At 34.6% G+C, this 25450-nt stretch overlaps 1 protein-coding gene across 4 annotated transcripts in view; it reads left to right on the top strand.

Moving 5' to 3' along the window:
• nab (NGFI-A-binding protein homolog) overlaps positions 1-25450 on the top strand; it is a 145261-nt gene that overhangs the window by 26624 nt on the left and 93187 nt on the right. For 3 of the 4 annotated variants that reach the window (XM_090162416.1, XM_090162417.1, XM_090162413.1), the window contains exon 2: positions 6098-6184. The gene's annotated coding sequence lies outside the window, so the exon portion shown is untranslated. Of the gene's footprint in view, positions 1-4137; positions 4363-6097; positions 6185-25450 lie in introns of those variants that run through there. The other variant, XM_090162414.1, reaches the window with a different exon arrangement.

Here is a 25450-nt window from a genome sequence, read left to right as displayed (position 1 = left end):
TTCGGAACATATTTTGAAGTATATCAAATTACCTATTGACTCATCTAGGATAATTATAGAATTAATACTATTGCCTGTTATTGGCCAAAAACAGCTTTCCCGTGATAATATAATTGGTTTGGGGGTTCTTCTGATGATTGAAACGTTTATTGGGGCCCATTTTTGGGGCATCTGGAACCGTATTACGCGGTTAGTACTTTTACCTGAGTTGAATAGTTTTCAACTATTTATCTCACGTTTACCCGTTTTTATTCGAAAATTTATTAATAATTGGTATTGATATTATTACGCTGACTTTCAAAAAGAGTGTTTCGAATAAATATAGAGTGTTTGGGTTTTGAAACATATTTAGGTTAAAAATTTACATGTTGGTTTAAATTTGACGAATTTTGCGTCAGTCAGGGTGGGAAAATTCAAAAATGTATTCATCAACAATGTGTTATTTTCTACCATCTGAGGCTGGGATGGGCGGTACATCTCTGTGTTTTACCAATTCATTTAAGCCAATCAGGAGCCAAATACAAATTAGCAGAACCGGAATAACGTCATAACATATGTATCATAATAACTTATAAGAGTTCCTCTGTAGAACATTTCCAAAGAAAGAATTTCAATGAGACTTTGTTTTACACGGAACACACAATAAGCGGGCCTAAAAATGCAAAAATTCTTATAATCCTTTCCAACATTGTGGGTAGATCTTTAACCTAAAAATTTTATATTTTTGAAATTATTGTCAACTATGCCCGATCAGATATTATTTTATTCGACTTTCTTAGTGAATACATTTAGCGTACCCAAATAAATGGGCGGAAGCTACACCACGACCAACTCGATCCTGTCATTCAGTAGTGGTAAAGCGTAACTGGAAATTGTCCCTCAAAAGTCCCGTGATACCCCTTTCGTAAACTAACGCTTCGTTATGATTTATAGTTTTAAAATATTCATTTTTCAGTTTAAATAAATAGATCTGTAACTAAAGAACTTACATTTTTCAACCGTGCGCGACTCTATGCTATTTTGAATTCCATTGAAACCCTCCCAGATCATTAATTGTTTTATATATACACGTGGGCAATGAGGGTCAGCGCCGCCTACGGCGAAAGTATGGAAAAGATTCCGTTATGAAAAGAAATATTTTTAACTCTAAATCAGTATTAATATTTTCTAGAACGATCATTTTTGCATAACAAATTTTCTCGACGATCCTAATATTTCATAGTCAGCAATATGTGACGTTCCGATTTTATCAAATCGTTGAATATAAAACCTGGAGAAATTTTCACCCACGGGTGTACGCGCCTGACCTCGCTTCATTTAGAGTAAACTTTACCCCCTCTTTTATCTCGAGACAACAGTGTCTGGTGAGTGGCTTATTAATATCCCGGAATAATTCATATTTCGGGTTTTCTTCCCTAATTAAAAATTCACGTTTTTATTTTTAATAATTCTCTCGCTACACTATTAAAAGTGGCTCTCCTGTGTCTGGTAAATTTAGCTTCTTCATTAGTTCGGTCATTTGACTTGTAAATGGTTTTCAATCATTTCTATCTGCCTCGTGTATAATATATATTTTTAACTCTTTATAATTTTTAATATGCTAATTTTTCGGAGGGGACTTCGCAGTTGTAATTTAGAAACGTTTCTTTTTATTTTCGTATTAGTTGAAAATTACATATTTGAAACTGTATTTTAATTAACTCGAGTTTCTCTGTCTCGAAAACCATCTCATTAGAAATAGGACCCCCATTAGATTATTACTTACCTCTGATATGGGTAAATTATTTGTTTTGACTTGTGACGTTCTTTGTTGTTTGGGAAATGCGATAGAGCCTCTAAAGCGTAGATAATTTTACAAGAAAGCCAAAATAAAATTTGAAAAGCAAAAGTAATATTTTATTAAGCACATGATATATAGCGATACAAAGCGAATTACAAATTTAAATTACAAAAATTTTCATTTGAACTTTGTTTTAAATTTTCCAATGGGTTTATTGAAACTTCAATAAACACGCGTATAATTTAGCCAGGAAAGCTTATTGTATTAGTCGTCTTTTTAATTTGAATATATTCATTTGGAATTTAAAAAAATATCTAGCAAGGTATACGATATAGAACCTGCCTAACTCTATCCAATGAACCCTGAAAAACCTGTACCCAGTTTACCAAGGGTCAAAATTTCAAAGTGTATTGTTGAGATTTTAAGTGGTTGTACTTTTCTCAAGTCGAAGAACTCGAAGTCCTTGACCATCGTATATTTTGTCTTCTTAGGAGCATATGCCGACACCTTATGCTCAAGAAGCAAAAACCCCTTTTAAACGCCCTCCTCGGGTAGGTTGCCCCCATCTCCCTCATTTCCGGCGATCGCGTAACCCTTTTAGCCCCCCTAATGTACCCCCGAACCTCAGTCAAGTAAAAGATTTTCTCCAGAAGAAAGGTGGAGGTCAATGTCTTATCCCTCGATAGCTATAGGGTTGCCTCCTTTGAATGCGGGGTCAATACCCCAAATGGGGCACTAAATCTTGGTATTGGCAAACGTCTTGCGGTGCACATCTGCATTTCTATGGGGCCACAATTAGGGTTACACTTTTTCGTCGTGCTTAGACTCGCGGATTGAGTAAATTTCAAAACTATTACCTTATGGTATTTTGTAGATTTTTTTTAGGTCCTTGTAGTTTTTATCCAGAATGAATTTAAAATTTTATTTCATAATATTTATAATTTGATATAAACTTTTCATTAATAATATTTATGGGCTTATAATTGATTTTAACTGAATTTAAATAATGTTTAATTTTTTTATATATAAATATTTTGAACCAGCTCGAAATTTAATCTAATTTGTTTAATTTCATTTAAAAATACGTATTAATATATTATTTAGAATAACATAACACCATAAGAAACATAATAACAATAAGTATGGCAATTAAAGAGATTTACAACCAAACTGATTTTCATAGTTATTGCGTAATCAAGATGTTTTCTTAGTACAAAGCCCTCTAGTGTCTAAAATACGCGAGACTTCCGCTAAGCCGAAATATCTGGTGTTCGATAGATAGGCGGAATATTAAGCTAAAATGATAAAAATTAAAAAAGTTTTTCTCGGCGCCACGAGCTCATGTTTTTTTATCACGCGTGATTCGCACGCGGGCTTCAAAACAAAGCCAAAGCCCCTCGCGACTCCAGAATGCGCTCTCCGATATTAGGCTTAAATTTTTATCAAAACGTAGTCATCCAAAACGGTAAGTCGCGAGTCCAAGTCACAGCTTGAGGAGAGTATCAGTGCCGAAAAAAGGTTCGGTTAGATTATTAGCATTAAAGCAATAGGAAGTGTCATACTTATTGTTATTATATTACTTATGTTATTACGTTACTTATGGTCACACTGATAACCGAAATTTATCAGTTAGGAGTTCAAATAATCGGTCAGGTGTATATCGTAGCACCTTTACGAACGAAAGGAAGATTTTATCTCGATAATTAAGAAGACCTTTCTCGGCATCTTTAAAATCGTCGTATAATTTCGGGAAATGTCCAACAGAGTATCTCTTTACAGCTTGAAAGTTAATCGGCATTTGACATCGAAATATTAAAATGAAAGGGAAACTCCGAAACTATTCTATCGCGAATCGGGCGTATCACGTAGCGCCTATCGTTCAATCTCTGAATTTAAGTAGACCGCGAGAAAGGATGGGGACCTCTTCCTTATCTTTCGAAAGAATGGGACTCTAAATATATTAAGTCACCTTTATCCGGGTCGAATCGTACCTTGAGAGAGAGAGAAGGGATACTCTCCTATCTCGTCCGACGCGCGCTAATCGCTTCAAATCTGACCGTAGACGTACGCGGTACGTTTCGATAACATTGAAAATATAATTTATGACTGGGGGCATTCTTAACGCGGAGTTCTTCCATCAGCCTCTCTCGATCATCTCTCAGTCCGCATCTTCACTCGATAGCGCGCTACGGCGAACGGAGTGGAAGACGAACATTCGATTATAGGTTAGCGAGCTTAATTCCATTCGGCAAATTGTCATTGCGCGGAAAATCGTCAACCAGCGAAAGGCGCTATAACGGTCGTCTTCGGTGTCGGCGCCGTTGGGAGGAGCAGCCGATTTTTGCCTGTTTATGAATCCAGTGGGAGGGGATTGCTCTCTGCCATTCGACCCCTAAGCCTCGGCTTCCCCGCACGCTGATTCGCGTAGCAGTCCGACCGCGCCGCGCGACACCACGGCCTCTCCGGGAAGAAAACATCGCGGGGGCCCCAGCGCCGCTGAAGTGATGGCCGCCCAACTCTGACGCGCTCTGATTTTTTTTGGACTCAATCCTGGTCCTTTTTACTCTCTTTATCAAATTAAGGTAATTCTTTCTATCATTTTTCTAAAGTGTAATATTTGTAGGTAGTTGTAAGCCAGTTGCGTAGGCCTAGGCGCTGGAGAGTTTATAAATTGTCGCTCGTGGTGGCTTTTTGGTAGATAGTTACATCGTTGACGTCTGCACTGTTTTTTAAGCAAAGCTGTCGCTTAACACCTTTGTATATATTTTAACCGCTTTTTTTGGGCGTGCGCGAGGGATAGGTGTGGGTTGAATCGTCCTTGTCTACTCGCTGCCGCACCTGTTCGTTTTTACTCGTATAGGTGATAAATCATTCGTAATATTTCCCGGTAATGGTTAGTCTAACTTACGAGACGCTTAACTATATCGTCAAAGAATTGAGATCAGAATCTTTCCAATCCGGAAATTACGGGATCAAGTTTACTTTTAGTGTGTTCTCATTTCTGTATGTTTTGAAATTTGCCGGTGCCAAGTAGATCATCTTTATGGTTATAACAATAGATTATTTTTATAAATCGTGAATCATGTCTCAATAGTAAGTTATAATAATAAATGGTGATGAATAATTTCTAAATTATAAATAATAATAATAATAAATTGTGACGAATAACGCCTAAATAGTAAATTATAACAATGAATCTTGAAAAATCGTGCCGAAAAATGTCTAAATAGTAAATTATAATAATAAATTGTGACGATTAATGTCTAAATAGTAAATTATAATAATAAATCGTGACGAATACTGTCTAAATACTATATTATCATAATAAATCGTGACGAATAATGTCTAAATACTATATTATCATAATAAATCGTGAATAATGTCTAAATAATAAATCATAACAATGAATGGTGACGAATAATGTCTAAATAGTAAATTAGCATAGTAAATCGTGACGAATATATAATGAAATTATAACTATGAATGGTAGCGAATAATGTCTAAACAATAAATTATAACAATGAATCGTAGCGAATAATGTCTAATTAATAAATCATAACAATGAATCGTGAAAAATCATGCCAAAAATGTCTAAATAGTAAATTATAATAATAAATCGTGACGAATAATGTCTAATTAATAAATCATAACAATGAATCGTGAAAAATCATGCCAAAAATGTCTATATAGTAAATTATAATAATAAATCGTGACGAATAATGTCTAATTAATAAATCATAACAATGAATCGTGACGAAAAATGTCTAAATAATAAATTATGATAATAAATCGTGACGAATAATGTCTAATTAATAAATCATAACAATGAATCGTGACGAATAATGTCTAATTAATAAATCATAACAATGAATCGTGACAAATAATGTCTAATTAATAAATCATAACAATGAATCGTGACAAATAATGTCTAATTAATAAATCATAATAATAAATCGTGACGAATAATGTCTAATTAATAAATCATAACAATGAATCGTGACGAAAAATGTCTACACACTAAATTATAACAATGAATCCTGACAAATCGTTCCAAAAAATGTCTAAATTGTAAATTATGATAATAAATCGTGACGAATAATGTCTAATTAATAAATCATAACAATGAATCGTGACGAAAAATGTCTACACACTAAATTATAACAATGAATCCTGACAAATCGTTCCAAAAAAGTCTAAATTGTAAATTATAATAATAAATCGTGACGAATCCTGCCGAAAAATGTCTAAATAATAAATTATAACAATGTGTCGTGACAAAGAATGTCTGAAAAGTTAAATTTAAATTTTTTTTTGCAGATAACAGCAACCAGTCCTTCGGAATTGGGAGGTAACATTAATTGGTGACAGCGAAAAGCACACGTGGTCTACAATTGGGTTCTACGCGTAAGTAGCGCAACCCAGCGTGGCATGACTGTTACCCTAAATATGTCTTTTATGTGAAGTAAAGATAATGTTTATTTTACTCGTAAAAAGAGTCACTTTTGATTTTTCAAAAATCCATCACATATAGGTATATAGCTAACTCAAGGTAAGGGGGGGGGGTGTAGAGCGCCCCTCGTGATTTCCCTCCTCCCTGCTCCAATGTTTATTTACTCTTATTACCGCCCCCCCCCCCTGAAGTCCTATCGCCCGTTTTACTAGCTCCGACTCGCTGTCAAACAAATAGGGTCAGGACTGTATTCGCTACAGAATGCCAAAACGCGCGCGCGATGGGGGGGATGAAATTCGGGATGGCCCTTGGCTGCACAGACTGCACAGACTTCGGCAGACCGACCAAAAATTTCATTTCTACATTTAATGCCTAGTCAAAATTCCTACGCAGTGTATAGATTCTGCGCAAGCCAGCGGCCGCCTAGAGAACTCTATGAGAGAAGCCTTTTAGAATTTGTCGGAGGCGCTTTCGCGTTCGACAGGCGAGTCTGATTGTCCGGGAGCTGCAGCGAACGGTGGCCGCGTGTGCCGACTCCATCCGCGGCGGACCTCGTGGACAAAATATCTCGCTCTTGCCATATACCGACCGTTCTAAATCGTTAGTTTACTTTCAATTCCCTTTTCTTTAAATATTCATCTTTTCCGTAATATTTATTTCCTATTTATTTTAATTTTTACTTATACATTTTGATAAGACTTTTTTTTCTAACGTACTTTTGGGAGTTTGAACGATAAACGCTTTGAAGTTACCGTTTCTGGTTTGTGCATTTTGTTAATTTTTAGCCTAGACCCCTTTAAAATTGTACGTGGTTGTTCTTTTGTTCGAAATACACCTATTGTTCTTAAAAAATGTAAATTAATTATTTATAGGGTACATTGAAGTGGGGATAAACTTTTTGTAAAATGTTTAAAAAAATTAAATTTTGATTTTCTCATCGGTGCATCAAATTTTTAAAATGTAGCTAACTAGAATTGATAGCTCTGCAGTAAAAATTTGACATTTCTAGATTTTTTACTTTTTTCTTGAGATGAATGGTTGTTATAAGAACGGATCATGTTTGCTGTTTGAAAGCATGTTTGTACGGTGTATCGCTAATTGTCACAAGTAACATTTATGTCGAATTCCGCAGTTTATTTTTCATAATTTTAATACCTTTTTTTTAATTTTTGGATGTATTTTACTCTTAACCTTATAATTAACAAGATTTTACTTTGCGCTTGACGTATATTGAAACAGCAGTTACTCTGTTAACTATTCTTAAAAATTTAACTACCACATTTGTATACATTATGCAAATGTTATCCAAGAACAGGTCTATTTTGCTTTGTGATAATTATATACTTTATCGTATTAGATTGTTCACATTTGTTGACAGCTGAACTTAAAATTTAAAATATTATAGTTACAATAGGGATATGTTGGCAATCTTTTCAGAGCTTTTAAGAGAAATATATTATAAATCTGAAAGCTACAACTTTTTTTCAACGTAACTAGCGCCAATCAAACTAGATTCTGATAAACCTGTTGACCAAAATTTGAAATTAGGTGATCATGCACCATAGATAAAGAACTTTATGCACTTTTTAAGGACCAATGACAAAAAAATATATTTATAACTTTACCTTAACCAAACAATAATGGTTTTATTTTATTTTTTTAAACTTCACTAGTTTTGCTTTTTTTAATGCAATAAATGTAATATAACAAAAATAGCTCCCACTAAGTTACTAACATTATAAAAAGCAATTATTAAAATATTAACTTAAATTTATTAAATAATACACTTTTCAAATAAAACCATTGATTTAATTTTATCTATTTTGACTAATATATATACCATAAGGTCACCTACAAGATCACCCAAGTTTTTAATTAAATAAGGAAAGTATATGAAAGTTAATTATACGTAATCAAAAGAAAATACCACCATAAGCGAGGAGAAAAATGATCTGAATATATAAAAGAATAGTTTTTTTGAGCAGCTAGCAGGTGGGATCGGTAAAAGCACCTTAATGCGTAAAGCATCGTAAAGATACACATAATCTTATACGGTAGAAAAAAATATATACTGAACGTTAATATGAGAAGCCGGAGTTTTAATAGCAGGAACCCCCCATTACGTTTGTTTATATACTGAGGAGCTTTATAGTGTCAAATTAAGGCGAGAGAAATCGTGGCGACTTGTCAATTTTGGAAGTTATAACCCCCTTTGGCCCCGCGCCTTCTCCCTCTCATTTGGACGTCGCTTTCGGCGTCTCTTTCTTTGATTAATCACTCGTTTAGGCTTAGCGAGATATTAATTTTTATTTGATATGTAAATGACCCCCCAGTTTGAACGAGAAAACTGACTTTATACCCGCCACTAGGACCTACAAAGAGGGTAAAAATTACGTCAAAGTTTATCATTTATCGCGTTCATTACAGCGTTGGAAAAGGCTTATTTAAAGTTTGAAACTTTTTATCCAACAGTTTTAATCCTATAGTACGAAAATTGCGTTGGCTTTTTAGTGGAAATTTGCAGACATATTGTAAGGGTAAAAATTGGTAATTTCTTTTAACTTTTTGCCGGTAGGGGGCAGACTTTATACGGCGCTAAATAAGTAAGTCTCGGGGAACACGTGTAGGAGCCGTTGCCTTCGTGGGCGCTAGTTTAATTGAATTTGGCCTATTTTTAATCAGGCAGTCTTTTCCTTTTCAAGCGTATAAAACCTTCCCAATACCTTCTTTTCCAAAAGCACCGCCCTCTGGTGGCCGGGCGTCGTGGAGAAACCCCCGAAGGCTCAACCTGTATAATCCTAGACTCGCCTGCCTGTATACCCGATAGGTTTTTCTATTCGTTACGGCTTTAGAGAAAAAGCAAGCTAGGTGGGAAACTGCAGTCTCTCCCAAAAGAGAGGAAATGCCTAAAAGGGAATTTAACGAGCTGTAGTTTGAGAGAGTGAAAAAAAGCGGTCACTTGACACGACGGACCAGTGGAACGAAGCTTAAATGACGCGCCGACTTTACCGCGTCCCTCGCTTTTATCTGTCGCTGTCCGGTGAAGCGGAGAACGAATTTCCTTGCCAGAAAAGAAGAAGTAACCTTTCTATATGTGTTCCTTGACCAAATCAGTATGGGCACGTACCGTAGCTATAGGCTCCCCACCCGTATCCTAAAGTTCGGCTTCGCTCTATCGCCTTCGCCCCGAACTTTTCCAAAAAGAAAATACAAAAAGAGAAAAGAGCTAGAAAATTGGGACCCGATTGTAGCCGAGAATCTTGTAGATGTAAATCTAATTTCGATTCGGAAGACGATTTAACCGATGTAACAGTCAAGGTAACAGTCGCGTATAACTTCCGATACTTTCGCCCCTGTTTCTTATTTTGTAACTCCCTTTTCCATTGGATGGCTCCCCCATCTCACCCGTCTCCTTTCGCGAAAGCGTTTCAAACGTCTCACTCAGGTGTGCACGCTAGGAACTGACAATAAAGGCAAACGGGTGCCCGGGAGGGGAAGCTACCTTTTCTTTTTGAGGGGAAACTAAGACAAAATTAAGAAAAAGTGCCAAAACTACGCTTTTAAACTCTTTAATCCATCTATTTTCGTTTGAATTAATTCCCTACATTCGGTAAAGACATTTTTTAATTTAAATTAATTGTACCACTCTCCGAAAACTTATAGAATTTAAGGTAGAAAGGGGATAAATCCATTTACTATATGGTGGGCGTCTTCACCCTGCACGCCGGTGTATTGTAAGTCAAACACTTCTACAGGAGTTGGTAGACAAAAAATAGACAATTAAGCGGAATTATATTATAATTTTTCAAAAGGGAATGATAACGATTGTGCAGTTCTAGACATCATATAAATTATAGTCTTCAAAGTAAAGTACCGCGACACTCCAAAAATAGGCCAAAATAAAGGTGCTTTTTACATTTCTGAAAGTGCAATTCAAAAGAGAAAAAAAACACCATTATGACGTTCTAGACATCATTTAAAAGAAAGGCTTATAATAATTAATTTATCCCAACGTCGTTGGATTTTTCTGCCTTCAATAATTAAGCAGCCTAGAAGAGGAAAAAAAACTCCTTAATATCGGAAAGTGGTCTTCATTAATCATAAAATTAGTTGATAGGGCGACGAAATATCCCAGGAGAGTACCTTCCCATTTTCAAGACAAATAAAGGTGGGGTGAAGCATCGAGAAATAACCAAGACACTGGCTGTACTTATAATGAAAGAAAAATACCTTTAAAGGGACGGTGGCGGGTTTAAATTTTTGAAGTTGCTCTAGAACGATGGAGGGGGGGGCAGCTAAGTAGGGGAGAAACATCATCGTCTCTTCATTTTATACCCACTTCTTAAAGTTTCTCTTAATTGAATACCTTGGACTTTGGGTATTGTAATTTCAATTATAAAAACACTTCTTGTTAGACGAGCCGTTGCGTGGTTCTTAACCGTACAGTACTTAGCCCCCCCCCCCCTCGCCTCGACTTTCTTTTGAAAAATAATTTCTCAACGAAACTTCCAAATTAAAACGTGGATCTCTTTTGTCGAAACGAATAATTAATAAGGGTAAAAACAACAGACTTAAATTTTAAAATTCCCTTAAAAACCGTAAGTAGTTCTAGCGTTAAATTTGATTTCGTCTGTATATATGGGGACGTCTTAAATCTCTTCGGATATTCAGATTTATTCAGATTATTTTTCCCTTTTTATTCCGAGAATTAAAATATAGATACTTAACTGCAGTATTTTTAGAATTAAACTTTTAACATGTAAGGTTTTTGTTTCTGTGATAATTACTGAATTTATAAGAATATTAAATTTTTTTGTAATAGTTGATAAATTTTACTTATTTTAACTATTACATCTTTAGTAGCTAATCAATTTCAATTATTACATCTATAATGGTTAATCAATTTTAAATATTACTTCTGTAATGGTTGATCAATTTTAATAATTGCATCTGTAATGGTTGATCAATTTTAATTATTACATATATCTGTAATAGTTGATCAATTTTAATTATTACATCTGTAATGGTTAATCAATTTTAATTATTACTTCTGTAATGATTGATCAATTTTAGTTATTACATCTGTAATAGTTGATCAATTTTAATAATTGCAATCTGTAATGGTTGATCAATTTTAATTATTACATCTGTAATGGTTGATCAATTTTAATTATTGCATCTTATTAATGAATCATTAGTCTCAGAACATTGTAGATAATGATCAATATAATTTTGATTGTGCTAATTGTTCAATGATAAATTACGATAAATTTAGCTCTATTTGTTTTTTTAGCGTCAACGTTTATGAGTGAACCCTTATTAAATCCGTACGTATGCTGAGCAAACTCCCGTTGTTAGGTGTACTTTCCACCCCCTCACGTCGTCGTAATTCGCTCATTTGAAATTCCAACGTCGCTATAATACTAACCGGAGAAATGAAGATTCGAAAACGAAATGAAACAAATGACCACAAAAATGAATTTTCAGGTCTCGTCCCCCGCCCCTACTTCCGCTACTTCTTACATACATCTCGCTTCCCTTCATTTGGAGGACCCCCCGCGCCATTGAAATCTTCATTCTCGAAGTCCATTTTCCATCAAAAATCTTTCCTTTTGCAAAATGACGTTTTTCGTCCCAAGAAAATAAGTGCCTAGCGGGCGTTTTATGACCCTTTTAACGCGTCGTTTCTCGAATATTATTTTGAGATGCGAATTCCACTGGAGATGGAGGGCTTGTCAGGCCTTTCGAGTCGGCTTTTGTGAATTCGTTGGAGGGTTCGGATTACCGCCCCCCACTCCCCCTCCCTTCTTTCTTATATATATTTCTAAAATTCGGGCGTCATCCAAATTATCGGGTAACTTGATTCCCTCGTTGATTTTTGCCACTGTTTCAGCGTTTTCATTTTTGGAGAAATTTATTGGATTCTAGAATGACCGTTCACCCAGAACTAGAGCTTTCCCGTATTCCCTCGCAAACTGCACTCGCGTCTAAGGCTTCACATTAAACGCCAATTAACCACTTCGCTCTTCCAATTTTTGCCTGCGAAATGTAAGGGCGCAGTTTTCACAATTTTAAAAAGATTGAGATTTGAGTTGGGGGTATTCTAACTAAATGGTCTTCCTCCACTTTGACGCATTTTTCGTCGAGTAACGTGAAACTATTTTTGTTACTTTTAATGAAGAATAGAAAACTCATCACTAGATTTATTTCAAAACTAAAAAAAAAAACATTTTAAAGTTTGGTTTAAATTTACAAAAATTTCAAAACGCTGGAGCGAATTTATTCGGAAATGTGAAATATACCTAAATTATTTTTGTTTAATTTTAAATTTTAAACTAAAAAAATATATTGTTAATATCAAAAGCGACATAAGACCCAAAAGTGTGTCAGTACGGTATAATGTTTAATGAGAGTTTGTCGCGAAGTAAAAAGAGGGAGTGGAAGAGGGGGTTGAAAATACGTCATCAAAATTTGAAATTTTCTCCACTTCAGCGCCGCCGAGTGAGGCGTTTAAGAATGTATGTCTACGGGCAAGTAAATCGAAGAGCATAGACTTAAAATAACGTTGCTAGTACTATTCCAACTAGTAGTTTATGTAATCTATTGTGAGACTAGCTCTCAGTAAATATTTTAACGGGCGCGAAGGTAGAGTTGACACACTTTTGGGTCTTATGTCACTTTTGTTAATATTTAGCTATTTTTAAATCCTCCGAAAATCGTATTTTCAGTAATTTTTGGCCGTTATTGGTATGGTATACGTACCCCTAATAAAAAGTACAAGAGTTGACGGTTTTTGGCAATGAAAAATGCTCGACAAGGTAGTAAAAATGAGGGGGCTAAAGAGTGGCCCAAAAATTTATGAAGGCCGAAAACGCTACAAGTTATAAAGAAAGCCGAGAAATGAAATTTGTTGGAGGGTAGCTCTTCATCATAACGCTCTCGCTTTTTGGAGAGGCTACTGATAATTATTCGGGCCGTAAAAAGGCTAGGAATTAAGCCTTTAGCTCGGCCTCAAAGCCACCGTTTGGCGTGTACGAACTGCACCCTCCTCTTGGCTTTCGAGGCTGGCATTCCGAGTGAACCCTGACCGGTTTCGACGGCGCTGCAACGAAGCCTTAAATGGCGGCCTGCCATCGTATCCACACTATAAATCGAGTCTTTCCCTCATGGCTTCTTTTCTTTTCCGGCTCTTTCTTTACCCCTCGCAAGCCCGCTTCCCCGCCTCGCTCGCTCCCCCCCCCCCCCCCCCCCTCACGCCTAAATCTTCAATGGCCGTGCATCTAACCCGCTTCAGCGCCTTTTGCTTCCAAAAATTTCACTCTTCCATATTTCAAATTCTCAGCTTCTTTTTTGGACTCTCCCTTCTCTCGGTTATATCGCCGTCCCATTTTCGTCTAAGTCGTTTTTCTAATCCTTACACCCTACGCCATCTCTACAGTGGCGTTCCTAAATTAGATTTCATTTGAACCGGTATTTTATGAAGATTAAAAAACCCTAATCCGACGTTTATACCGTTTTTCCTTGTTGATCTTTTTCAATGGCGTGCTTTTAATCTTTTTAGAAACTTTACTTTTCCAAGTTTTTCCCTTACTTTGGATTATTTGTCACGTATTCTACCAGATTAATTTTCATTTATCGACTTTGCGCAATATTTAAACTGTTCAAATTGTTTGATTAAATCGGGGATTTTATAGATACTGAACAATTTTCATTTAAATTAATAGAAACTAAATAACTTTACGGAAACGACTTGATCGAACGTCCAAATTTTAATTCAACTGGAATCAAGGTTGTATCCCGTTTCGATCCTGTTTGGATCAAATAATTTGGATTTCAACAAGAATAAAGTTGAATTTTATACATTCGAATTTGATCAGAAATATAACACATTTTGGATTGTAATTTTCGGTCATAGTCGAAATTGGATCTTCCCAATTATCGATCATAGTTGAATTTGAATCTGCCCAATTTTCGATCATTGTCGAATTTGGATCTACACAATTCTCGATATAATATAGTTATTAATATTGAATCACCATTTTCATAAGGTAAAAGGTATTTTTCTTTATGTAGAAAAATATAACACATTTTACATATAAATTTTCGGTGAAAGTGGAATTTGGATCTTTAAAATTTTGGATATAATATTGTGATCGAATTCGATCCACCATTTCCATAAAGTGAAAAGTATTTTTCTGTATATACGAAAATAACTTAATTAAAATAAAAAAAAAACTTCTGATGGAATTTTTCGAGCTTATCTGGACAAAAAGAGGCTAGGACGGCAAAATTTACTTTGAATTTGGTGTATATCTTGGGAAAACAGTTCACTCGCCCCCCCCCCCCCAGCTTTCTTTTTCTATTTCCCTTTTTGGAGGCTCCACCTCGCCCCCCCCCCCCACGCCTGTTCTTTCTAATATACTTCAATCTACATTCTCTATAATCTATTTCCTAAGATAAAACATCCCCTAGTTTTGAAGGTAAGGAGGTTTGATAGGTTGGCGCGGGGGGTTGGTCGACCCTCGAGGCTAGCGGCCCCGGAATGAAAAGAAATCGACCCCCTCCGACCTGACACTTCGATCCAAGCCGTACGATTCAATTCGGAACGGTTCTGGCGAAATGTCAGGTGATTCGCAGTCGGTTTCGTCTCAAGACGGGGGCCAAAAGAAAGGGGGGGGGCGGCGGAAGGCTAAGGCTCTTGAAGTAGGCGCGGTCCAATGCTCCGATAAATTGGATAGATGCAGCGCCACCTACGTACGGAGGGAAGAAAAGGAATTTACCTTGCTTTTTATCTTTCGCAAAGGCTCGAGTACTCGCTCCCTTTGCTCCCTTGTCTCGAGCATCTGGATGGCTCAGTTATAATAAAGAAAACTACACCCTACTTTTTTTCTAGAGCTTGATTACTAAGCCTTCTCCTACTTTTCCTAAACATATCTAGAGGCTGCATTCGCTTTTGAACGTGCCTTCCTCTTCTTGAATTCCTATGGCCTTCTGGCCTTTAGCGTGTGATCCAATTAAAATACTGGAAGCCCCTTTCGTACACGCCTGCTTTTTCTTCTTCCATATCTTTGCATTCGTTTATTATTTCCCATATTTTTAGATTTTCGAGACTAAATTTTAATCACCAAATCTTATTTACCTGAGATGTAAAATTTCCCGAGGCCTTTTTTTCGTATTTTTCCGAAAAAAATAAAAAAAGTTTTCATTCCATGATTAGTCTAATATATTGTTTGCAAATTTAAATAAAGCGCCATTTCGACTCATTTTTTCGAATCTAAAAGTAAAACTAAACCTCTAGACTAGTTTAAACTGATTAACAATGTAAAACTATTAGTGTTTTGTAGAATGTTTACTGTTATTAGACATTTTACATCGATAAAAAGATAAAAACCTTAAAAACCCTTAAAAAGTAATTTATGTTTAAATGTTTTATTTTTCCGATTTGTGGCAAATTTTCGGGAATTTTTCATTTTTCCGGAAAATTAACAACTCGATAAATTACTACTGACTTGAAGCTAAGTTCTGTAAAATATTTTTTTTTCAAGTACGTTAAATTTTATATATTTTGGTAGAATAAATAAAAGGAAATTTAGTTACTGAAATTTACTATTTATTAATTTATTTTCTATATTCGTAAAAAATGGAGATATATCATAAAAATTTCTTAAAACGTTTAAAAATAACCTCTTCAATTTTAATATAAAATATCATTAATTTAAAATACCGTATAACTAAAGCAGTAGTTAAAGTGGTTAAAGGGGTTAATTCTACGTACTTTCTAGATTCTGTTAAAACCGGTGTAAAATTTCGTTATCTATCATAACTTTATTCCGCCTTTAAAAGTGCTCTAAAGAATTTAGCGTAACCACAATTCTGCTATAGCATCTCACGAATACAGTACAGTTTCGTTGTATTTGATTTGTACGTAATATAATTATCAGTGAAAAAAAAATGTATATCTTGGGAAAGTATGAATACAAATCAAAATCCTTGAGCGAAAATGATTCCTTGTTAGTTGTTGGGGTTTGGTTTCTGCCCCGGGCGCAATTTTCGGGGGAAAGGGTTAAGAGAAAGACGAGTCGATATGCAACCCTAATACTTCTTTTATTCCTGTAGGGCATAGAGAGAAAAATAATTTTCTAAAATTTCTTTCACTTTATTCATTGGGTAACTCAGTGTGTCCCCCCCCCCCCCCCCGCGCTCTGACTTTCTCTAATTAATCCGAAATTCCATTGTTGAAGCCTTCTTGAAAATGTGATTGAAGACGCGAGCCTCTCACAGGGACGTCTCTCCTGATGTAACTTGATTTAAGCCTTGGCTCCGTATCCTTCGTAGTAGTATATACGACACTACGGTTTTTAATTATGCGGTGAATTAATTATCAGTTTTTTCCCCGGTTTTTCTTTACAATTAACCTTTGAAACCGGAAATCCGACATAATTACATTTACGGTTTTGGCTTTTTTGAACTTTAACATTTACAAAGACTATCCTTATAAAAATTGAAATAAAACAACTTCAGTGTTAAATAAATTAGGAATTGCTTTTGAATTAAGAGCAGAGCTAAAATTTGCCTCAATAGAGTAGTTTCAGTTCGTAGCTTTGGCTATGGTCGCCATTTTGTGCGGGATTTTTTCTCTATGGGAAAAAGCATAGGTGACGTCGTGTCACGTGATACTGAAATCACTGTATAGTTATAAATAAAAAATACATTCCTGGTTTAAAGTTCGTGATAAGGCAGTTTTCAAAAAATATTTTAATAACAAGAATTCGTTATGTTTGAATATATTTAAAATACATAATTTTAAAAACGTTTAAAATATATAGGTTTTGTTTATACTAACAAAAATTATCATCAACATGATTCATTTCAGGTACTTAATATTACGTGATTCATCATATTTTATACTTCCTTTAAAAAAAGTTTAAAGAAATGGCGTATTTTCTGATAATTCTGCTATAACATCTCACGAATACAGTCTAGTTTCATTTTATTTGATTTGTAAAAAATTTGGTACAATGGGTGAAAACTCGGAACTACTCCTTCCGCGTTGAGTTTGCAAGTTCTCTCCATACTGGTTAAAGGGGTTTTCCCCCGAGTTCGTGGGTTTCCCCTTTCCATAAAAATTTGTAGAGGTTAACGGTAATAGTTAGTGTAGAGAGCTGATGGCTCGCGTGGCATGAAGGGCTTGCCACCACACTCTTACGCATTGTAACCCGGCCACCTAGTTTAAAGGCAATAAAAGTCGCTAGATGACTTGGGCCTAAGGTGGTGCCATGGGTATTAGCCTAGCTGATTATTATTATTATTATTATTATTATTACAAAAGCTTTAAACATAATTTCAATATCTTTAAATCAGTTGTAAAATTAACCCCAAAATTTAAAAAAATTTAAAACACGCGTAACAATTTAAACTAAATCTGCTTTAAAATGAAAAAAGCCCCCAACGAAATCATTATCTAAAAGCTATAAAAATCCATTTTAAAATTGAGAAATGAGACAAGGATTTGTCTAATCGGTTTGGGATTGAAAATATCGTATTTGAAATAGATAAATATTCGGAAAAAGACTCTAAGCACATTATGCCAAGTTACAAAACAACGCTCTCATTCGTGTTCGCGTGAAAATCTCTAACATTCAAGTCGTCAGGGCCACAAACGCGTCTCCGCGAGTTCGGTGGCCGGCGCCATGTAAAGCGCCTCCTCCTCGCCTCTCATTGGGCGCGCGACGCCGAAATGGAAAAAAATCTCGGTTTTTGTGCGGGCGGCAGGCGCGCGCCAAAGAGAGAGATGGAAGATGGGAGGAAGCTCGGGAGCGGAGAGAGATGGAGGTTCGCCTCCCCGCGACGTGGCGCCGCATTCCGCCATTTTTGTACGCCTCTCCCTCAAGCTTCCAAAAAACGGAAAACCGGATTCCTGTCATACCACCTTTCCTCTTCAAATCTAAATTCGTGGATTTTTCTCGCGACATTTATAAGAATGTCATATGACTTTCCAACGCGATTCTCCCTCAATGAGACTTATCCTACACACGCCATCTTCCGGAATTGAATATGGTGTTTATTTTGTGGGCGTTTTTTTTTGATAAGTTTCGTTCTCTTTTGAAATTAAATCGCCTATATGTCTTTAGGCAAAGTTCTAATCCACTTTTTAGCCCATTTCTGGGTTTTAAAGCGTCGGTTTGATGGGGAAATGTTTGAATAACTAGCCCCAGGTATACGAAGGTAGAGTTTTCTATGGCTCCCCTCAGAAATAACACCAAATTCCGGGAAAGTATTGGAAAAACAAGTCTTTGAGCGAATCCCCGCGGATTTTTCGATAAAATGAAAAAGGGAGGAAGGCTGTAAGGACGAGGGGAGATTTATTTAAGAGAGATGGCGCTAGTTGAGTTGACTTTATTCTTTTAGTCTTTGGAAACGTAATTATATTGACACGATTATATACGTCGTCTCTACCGTGTATATCGAGTTTTTCGCCTCTCAACAATTTCTTGTTTGTTCAACGAGTACGGCCTGTAGAGACGCTCTAAAACAAACTATAACGGGATTGATTTTGGACGGTATTATAATATCTATAATAATACAACCTAGAATTTATATTTTACCATAGGAACTATTCAGGTATAGAGAGACTAAAACGCTCCGCCTCTCAATGTAAACCGACCTTTAAAAAAAACATTTAAAATGGCGTATTTAGATAAATTTTACGCTTTATTAGTTTATAGCAGAAGTAAATGAACCGAAGTTATCGGACTGCTATACTCCCCAGGTTGGAGGCGTTTTCCTTATGAAGTTACATTTTGACCTCGAATTTAACATTTTGTGCGCTTCTAGGCCGGAAAAAAAGTTTTTGTTTTTATGAAACCATTTTTTATGCGTATAAATAGCTAAAACCACAATTCTCAAGTGCAATTTATCGCGTCAAAAGACGGGGATCGAAATTAGCTTTTATTTGACTCGATTATCTCATCATTTTCATAAGGAAAACGCGATCCGATTCTGAGCGCTATTTCGATAACTTCGGTTCATTTACTTTTGTTTATAGTTTATGGCCAAAATAAAATATTTAATTAAGTATAGCGTTGCCTATGTCTGTCCACGATTTTAAAATACCATTGTCAGGTATTGTTAGAAACTTCCCTGGTTTATGCTGTAGGCAATCACTATTCGCCGTACGTTAATGAAGTTTAAATTGATTTAACAATTTATTATATTTATAAACTAAAAGTTAAACCTATAAAACGGTTTGTGTATTACATTGTAAATAGCTTCCGTGTTGGTTCAATTTCCCGAACTATTAAAATAGTTAATTGTTTAATTTCTCAACATTTCTTTTAGTTTTACCGCCACAAAAATTGAATGATTTTATTATGAAAATTGAAATTAAAAAATTATAATATGTACACCAACTATTGTTTGTCTACAGTTAATTACAAGGATCATATTTTAGATTTACTTTAGCTGAAAAGTGTTTAAAATTGCACTAAGTTTAAGTGATTTGAATCCTATATAGCTATTATTCCAACATTATATTATTTTTTATTTAATATACTTTGTATACTATACAACTATTTTTTAAATAAAATTTTCGTATTTCGGTTTCAAACAATTAAACCATAAAATCTTCTGACAATCTAAAATGTGTAATATTCCAATTTGAATTTCTATATAATAATTATAAATAATATACAAAATATAATACACTGTCATTTGAGATATATACATCTGTATGTTTTCATCACGCTTATGCAAAACAGACAAATTATTCTAAAATATTCCAAACATCATTGAAAACCAATACACAGAACATAGCAGTTCTGTGTATTCTTTGGATTTTTCAGCCTGTCTACAAATTTATCTATTTTCCAATTAACTTTACTAAATCTAACAATACACCAATTTTAATCTTAATCTGTTTGGATAAGACACTTTTTATCAAATCGAAATAAAGTTCAATCTCATAAATTGTATTTCGAACAAATATGTCACATTTTGGATCCAAATTTCGAACAAATATGACACACTTTTGATGCAAACTTCGATGAAATATGAACCCTTTTACATCCAAACTTGAATTAGACACATTTTGGATCAAATTTCGAACGAATAGGACACATTTTAGATCCAAATTTCGATAAAGTAGGCCACATTTTGGATCCAAATTTCGAACGAATGTGACACATTTTATATCCAAATTTCAAAAAAATATGACACATTTTGGATCCAAATTTCGACGAAATATGTCACATTTTGGATAAAATTTTCGATCAAATATGTCACCTTTTAGATCCAAATTTCGATCAAATATATCAACTTTTAGATCTAAATTTCGATCAAATATGTCACGGTTTATCCATACGATGAAATATGTCAACTATCAGATTGAAATTTCGATCAATATGTCACCTTTTAGATTCATATTTAGATCAAAATTTCCATCAAATTTTGTAACGTTTTAGATTTAAATTTCCATCAAAATCTGTCATGTTTTAGATACAAATTCCGATCAAATATGTCACGTTTTAGATCCAAATTTCCATCGAAATCTGTCACCTTTTAGATACAAATTCCGATCAAATCTGTCACGTTTTAGATCAAAATCTGTCACATTTTAGATACAAATTCCGATCAAATATGTCACGTTTTAGATCAAAATTTCCATCAAAATCTGTCATCTTTTAGATACAAATTTCGATGAAATCTGTCACGTTTTAGATCCAAATTTCGATCAAATATGTCACGTTTTGATACAAATTCCGATCAAAGATGTCACGTCTTAGATCCAAATTTCCATCAAAATCTGTCACATTTTAGATACAAAATCCGATCAAATATGTCACGTTTTAGATCCAAATTTCCATCAAAATCTGTCACATTTTAGATACAAATTCCGATCAAATATGTCACGTTTTAGATCCAAATTTCCATCAAAATCTGTCATCTTTTAGATACAAATTTCGATGAAATCTGTCACGTTTTAGATCCAAATTTCGATCAAATATATCACGTTTTAGATCCAAATTTCCATCAAAATCTGTCATCTTTTAGATACAAATTTCACAAATTTCGATGAAATCTGTCACGTTTTAGATCCAAATTTCGATCAAATATGTCGCGCATTAAATCCAAATTTCAATCAAATGTGTCACGTTTTAGATCCAAATTTCGATCAAATATGTCACGTTTTAGATCCAAATTTCGATCAAATATGTCACGTTTTAGATCCAAATTTCGATCAAATATGTCACATTTTAGATCCAAATTTCGATCAAATATGTCGCGCTTTAGATCCAAATTTCCATCAAATATGTCACGTTTTAGATCCAAATTTCCATCAAATATGTCACGATTTAGATCCAAATTTCGATCAAATCTGTCACGTTTTAGATCCAAATTTCGATCAAATATGTCGCGCATTAGATTCAAATTTCGATCAAATCTGTCACGTTTTAGATCCAAATTTCGATCAAATATGTCGCGCTTTAGATCCAAATTTCCATCAAAATCTACCACGTTTTATATCCCAATTTCCATCAAAATCTACCACGTTTTATATCATAATTTCCATCAAAATCTACCACGTTTTATATCCCAATTTCCATCAAATATGTCACTATTCCAGATCTAAATTTCGATCAAATATGTCGCGCTTTAAGTCCAAATTTCCATCAAAATCTACCATGTTTTATATCCCAATTTCCATCAAATATGTCACTATTCCAGTTCTAAATTTCCATCAAATATGTCACTATTCCAGATCTAAATTTCGATCGAATATGCCGCGCTTTAGATCCAAATTTCCATCAAAATCTACCACGTTTTATATCCCAATTTCCATCAAATATGTCACTATTCCAGATCTAAATTTCGATCAAATCTACCACGTTTTAGATCCCAATTTCCATCAAAATCTGTCACGTTTTAGATCCAAATTTCCATCAAAATCTGTCCAATTTTAGATATAATTTGTATTCAGATTTCTCCGACCATTTCCGTAAGAGATCAGAAACTAATTAAATGCTTAATATCAGCTCTTTATCACCTTATTCACTACCCAGCGAGCCAGATCCCCCCAGAAATAAACAAATTAATTATCAATCTAATTCCTCATTACAGCGTAATTAAAACGCATCGTTTTCAATTTGTAAAAACGTTCTTTTAAAATAATGAGAGCGAATTCACGGTTATAGGGAAACAAGGCCATTGGCGATAAAGTATACGATGGCAAAAGGGGATATACAATATTCATTACATTTTTGCGCCCCTACCACTAATAAATTTTTCGAGTGGAATTTTCTGTAATAAAAGACTAAAACCTTTAAAAGTGGTATGACTGAATGTTCGGGATTAAAAATATACGAAGTTTAATTTTGTATACGTACAGAAAAATATATTTCGAGTCCCGTTTTCGGGAAGTGCGAAGGATTATCATTTGATAGAATTATTTCACGCGCGGGACCTTTAATTAGTTATAAAGAAGTGGCTAATGTTGGAAGAGAGCCGTCTTTAACATCTTGAAAACCGCTCTGAGAAAGGAATCTTTACAATTATACTATTCCCCCTGCATAATTTTTCTAGTTTTGAGGGTAATATAAGCGACTAGTATATTTTGTAATGGCCACGAACTAATAAAAGATGGTACACTTTCTCGCCTCTCTCGCGTAAATGAAACTGTTTTTAATTAAAATTGTTATTCATTAATTATTTTTCGTTCCGTTTTGAAAATTTTTAGTAAGCGTTCTTGAAAATGGCTATTACGTCGTTCAAACGCTTTCAACCCGCCAATTTTGATTAAATGAAAAGAATTAAATAAGCTATTATCCGTACGAGCTAAAGATGGATACTTTAGAACTTTTGTGTCTATTATCGGGCTGTTAATGTATTTCAAATATCTAAAATCATGTCGCGGGGTTCTTTGTTAAAACGGGGAAAAGGTTTGGATTCGTTATTGGTAAAAATGAATGGCGAACGCCATCTGTCAAGGTGTAGCGAAACTAAACGCCCAACGACTAATCGATTTAACTACAAATTTTAAAATATTTAAATTAAATTTAAGAAATAGTTAAATAATAAAATGTGTTTAAATACGAATAGTTTAAAGGGAGAAGAAGGGAATAAAAAATCCCGGTTCTTCAATTGCGAGAAAAATATTTTGGTTGAAAGATATGCCGGTTATAAGGGGTTTAATTGATGACTCCAATTATATTGGCCACAAAAGCCATCCTCGGAATATTAATTACCCGAAAAAATAAACCATTTCCGATTCATTTTCGGGCCAAGTTCTTGAAAATCGAATTGAGACGAATCAATTCGAAATTTTGATATATTTTCGAGCCGAATGCTTTTTCCTTTTCAAGCGGTTTCCCTTTTCAATTCCTATTAGCTATTATCATTTTTTCCAATTCAATTTATAACTTAAGGACATCTTGACTGATTTAAAGGAACGTTATTTTTTTCGTCTGTTTTGAGCTTGAACTTAAAATTCAGGATGAGTAAGCTCGAAACGTATAAGACCATATGCCCAAGCCGTAGTCAATATAATGTATAAACTGTCTAGACAAATTTTTTAGACGGTGATAAACTTTTTAAGAAAAATAATTTAAACCCTTTCGAAACGAGTCAAAACGTAAATATAATTTCATATACTTCTAAAGTTTAAAAAAACTTATTTTTAAGTAACTTTTGGCTTTTGAATTTACGGTTTAGTAAATATTGATTGATTTTCACTTTAAACAATGCGTGACGAGTTAAGTGTAATTTTGCTTTTTAAATTATTTTTCCAAAACAATGCGGGATCTATAATTCTCTTTAAGAAGTAACTAAATACTTAAAATAAAGCTCTTAAAAGTTATCCCAAACCAATATTAGCTATTTAGCTACGGTATAGTTATGATCGAGACCATTTACCAAAAACAAATACTTTAATGTATTTTTATGGCGCCTTTTAACAAGGACTATATCTTTTGAAGTTAAAAAATCGATACACTGTCTAGAAACTAAGTTACGGGGTCTTATTTTTTAAACATTTAATTTTTACTTAATTTAATAAAAAATACAAATATTTATAATCGATAGTAAAGTAAGCGATTAAATCAAGCGGTTGTAGACTGTTAAATAATATTACTTAAAATATAGGTAACGGTATGGGTCGCGATTCACCGTGGGTAAATTGCGTCAAAAAAAATCGTAACCTGTGCCCCTCGACAAGTGTGTAAAAAACGCATTTAGACACGCGGGGAGAATCCGAATAATGGTCCTCTCTGTCTGGGGATAGTGCCGAAAAAAAACTGTCCCCTCGATTTTTTTATCATACAATGGCCCCTTTTTGTACCCACAGACGTAGCGTTTTTCCCCCGTCCAAATAAACGTGGCTAGAAAGGCAAATTCCATCAATAGGTCCCCCTCACAAAGGGGCTAATAAAAAATGGCAAAAAATCTGAGGGTAGCGCATTTTTTGGGGTGTTTGAAAAAAAAAACGCAGGTTCATTGGCTAGACTATGAGAAGATTTTTCTATAACACCGGACCACTTTCGATTTCTGTATGGTTTTTTAAGTGACAGAAAATGAGCTAAAAAATTCTAAAAAAAGAGACGACGATACAATACCAAGCCATTAATAAAAGAAATTCCTGAACATAGATATTATGTATTGAAAAAATTGCGATTTTTTTTTAGATCAGGCTTACAATGTAAACCAACACAACAAATTTCCACCATTGTAGCTTTCATCTTTTTCCAAGGTTATATCCATAAGAAGCGGTGAATTTTTTTTTTCAAAATCTTGATACGCGTTTATTTAAGAGCACACATAATAATTCATTTAAATTAATTGAAATTTAAAATTTACTCGTTTACGGAAAAATGAGAATCGCGAGCGACCGCGAAATAAAGTACCCGAAGACTGGCGCGGTCTTTAAACTTCCCAAAAATCCGCAACCCTTTTTCGGGAAAATCCTTTATTGGGGGGTCGCTAAAATCGAGCCAAAAGTGGTTTTACTGGTACAGCGTAGACTCCTCCAACTCTTCCACAATATTCTTAATTTTTAAAAAAGTTTTTTTAAACTATATATCGACCTATAGGGCGATCCCGTCTAAGGGGGGCACGAACTAGGGGGGGGAAGAGAAACTTGAACTCCGAAGAAAAGCGATGAGAAAGTTGAAAAAAATTTTCGCACGACGGCTTAGCAGTCATCGAAAGGGGTGAAGGGACTTTTACCTATT

This window comes from Leiobunum rupestre, chromosome 11 (assembly GCF_980474605.1).
Source record: "Leiobunum rupestre chromosome 11, qqLeiRupe1.1.hap1, whole genome shotgun sequence".
Lineage (NCBI taxonomy): Eukaryota > Metazoa > Arthropoda > Arachnida > Opiliones > Sclerosomatidae > Leiobunum > Leiobunum rupestre.
The sequence above is the reverse complement of the archived record's forward strand: the minus strand, read 5'-3'. Positions and strand labels throughout refer to the sequence as shown.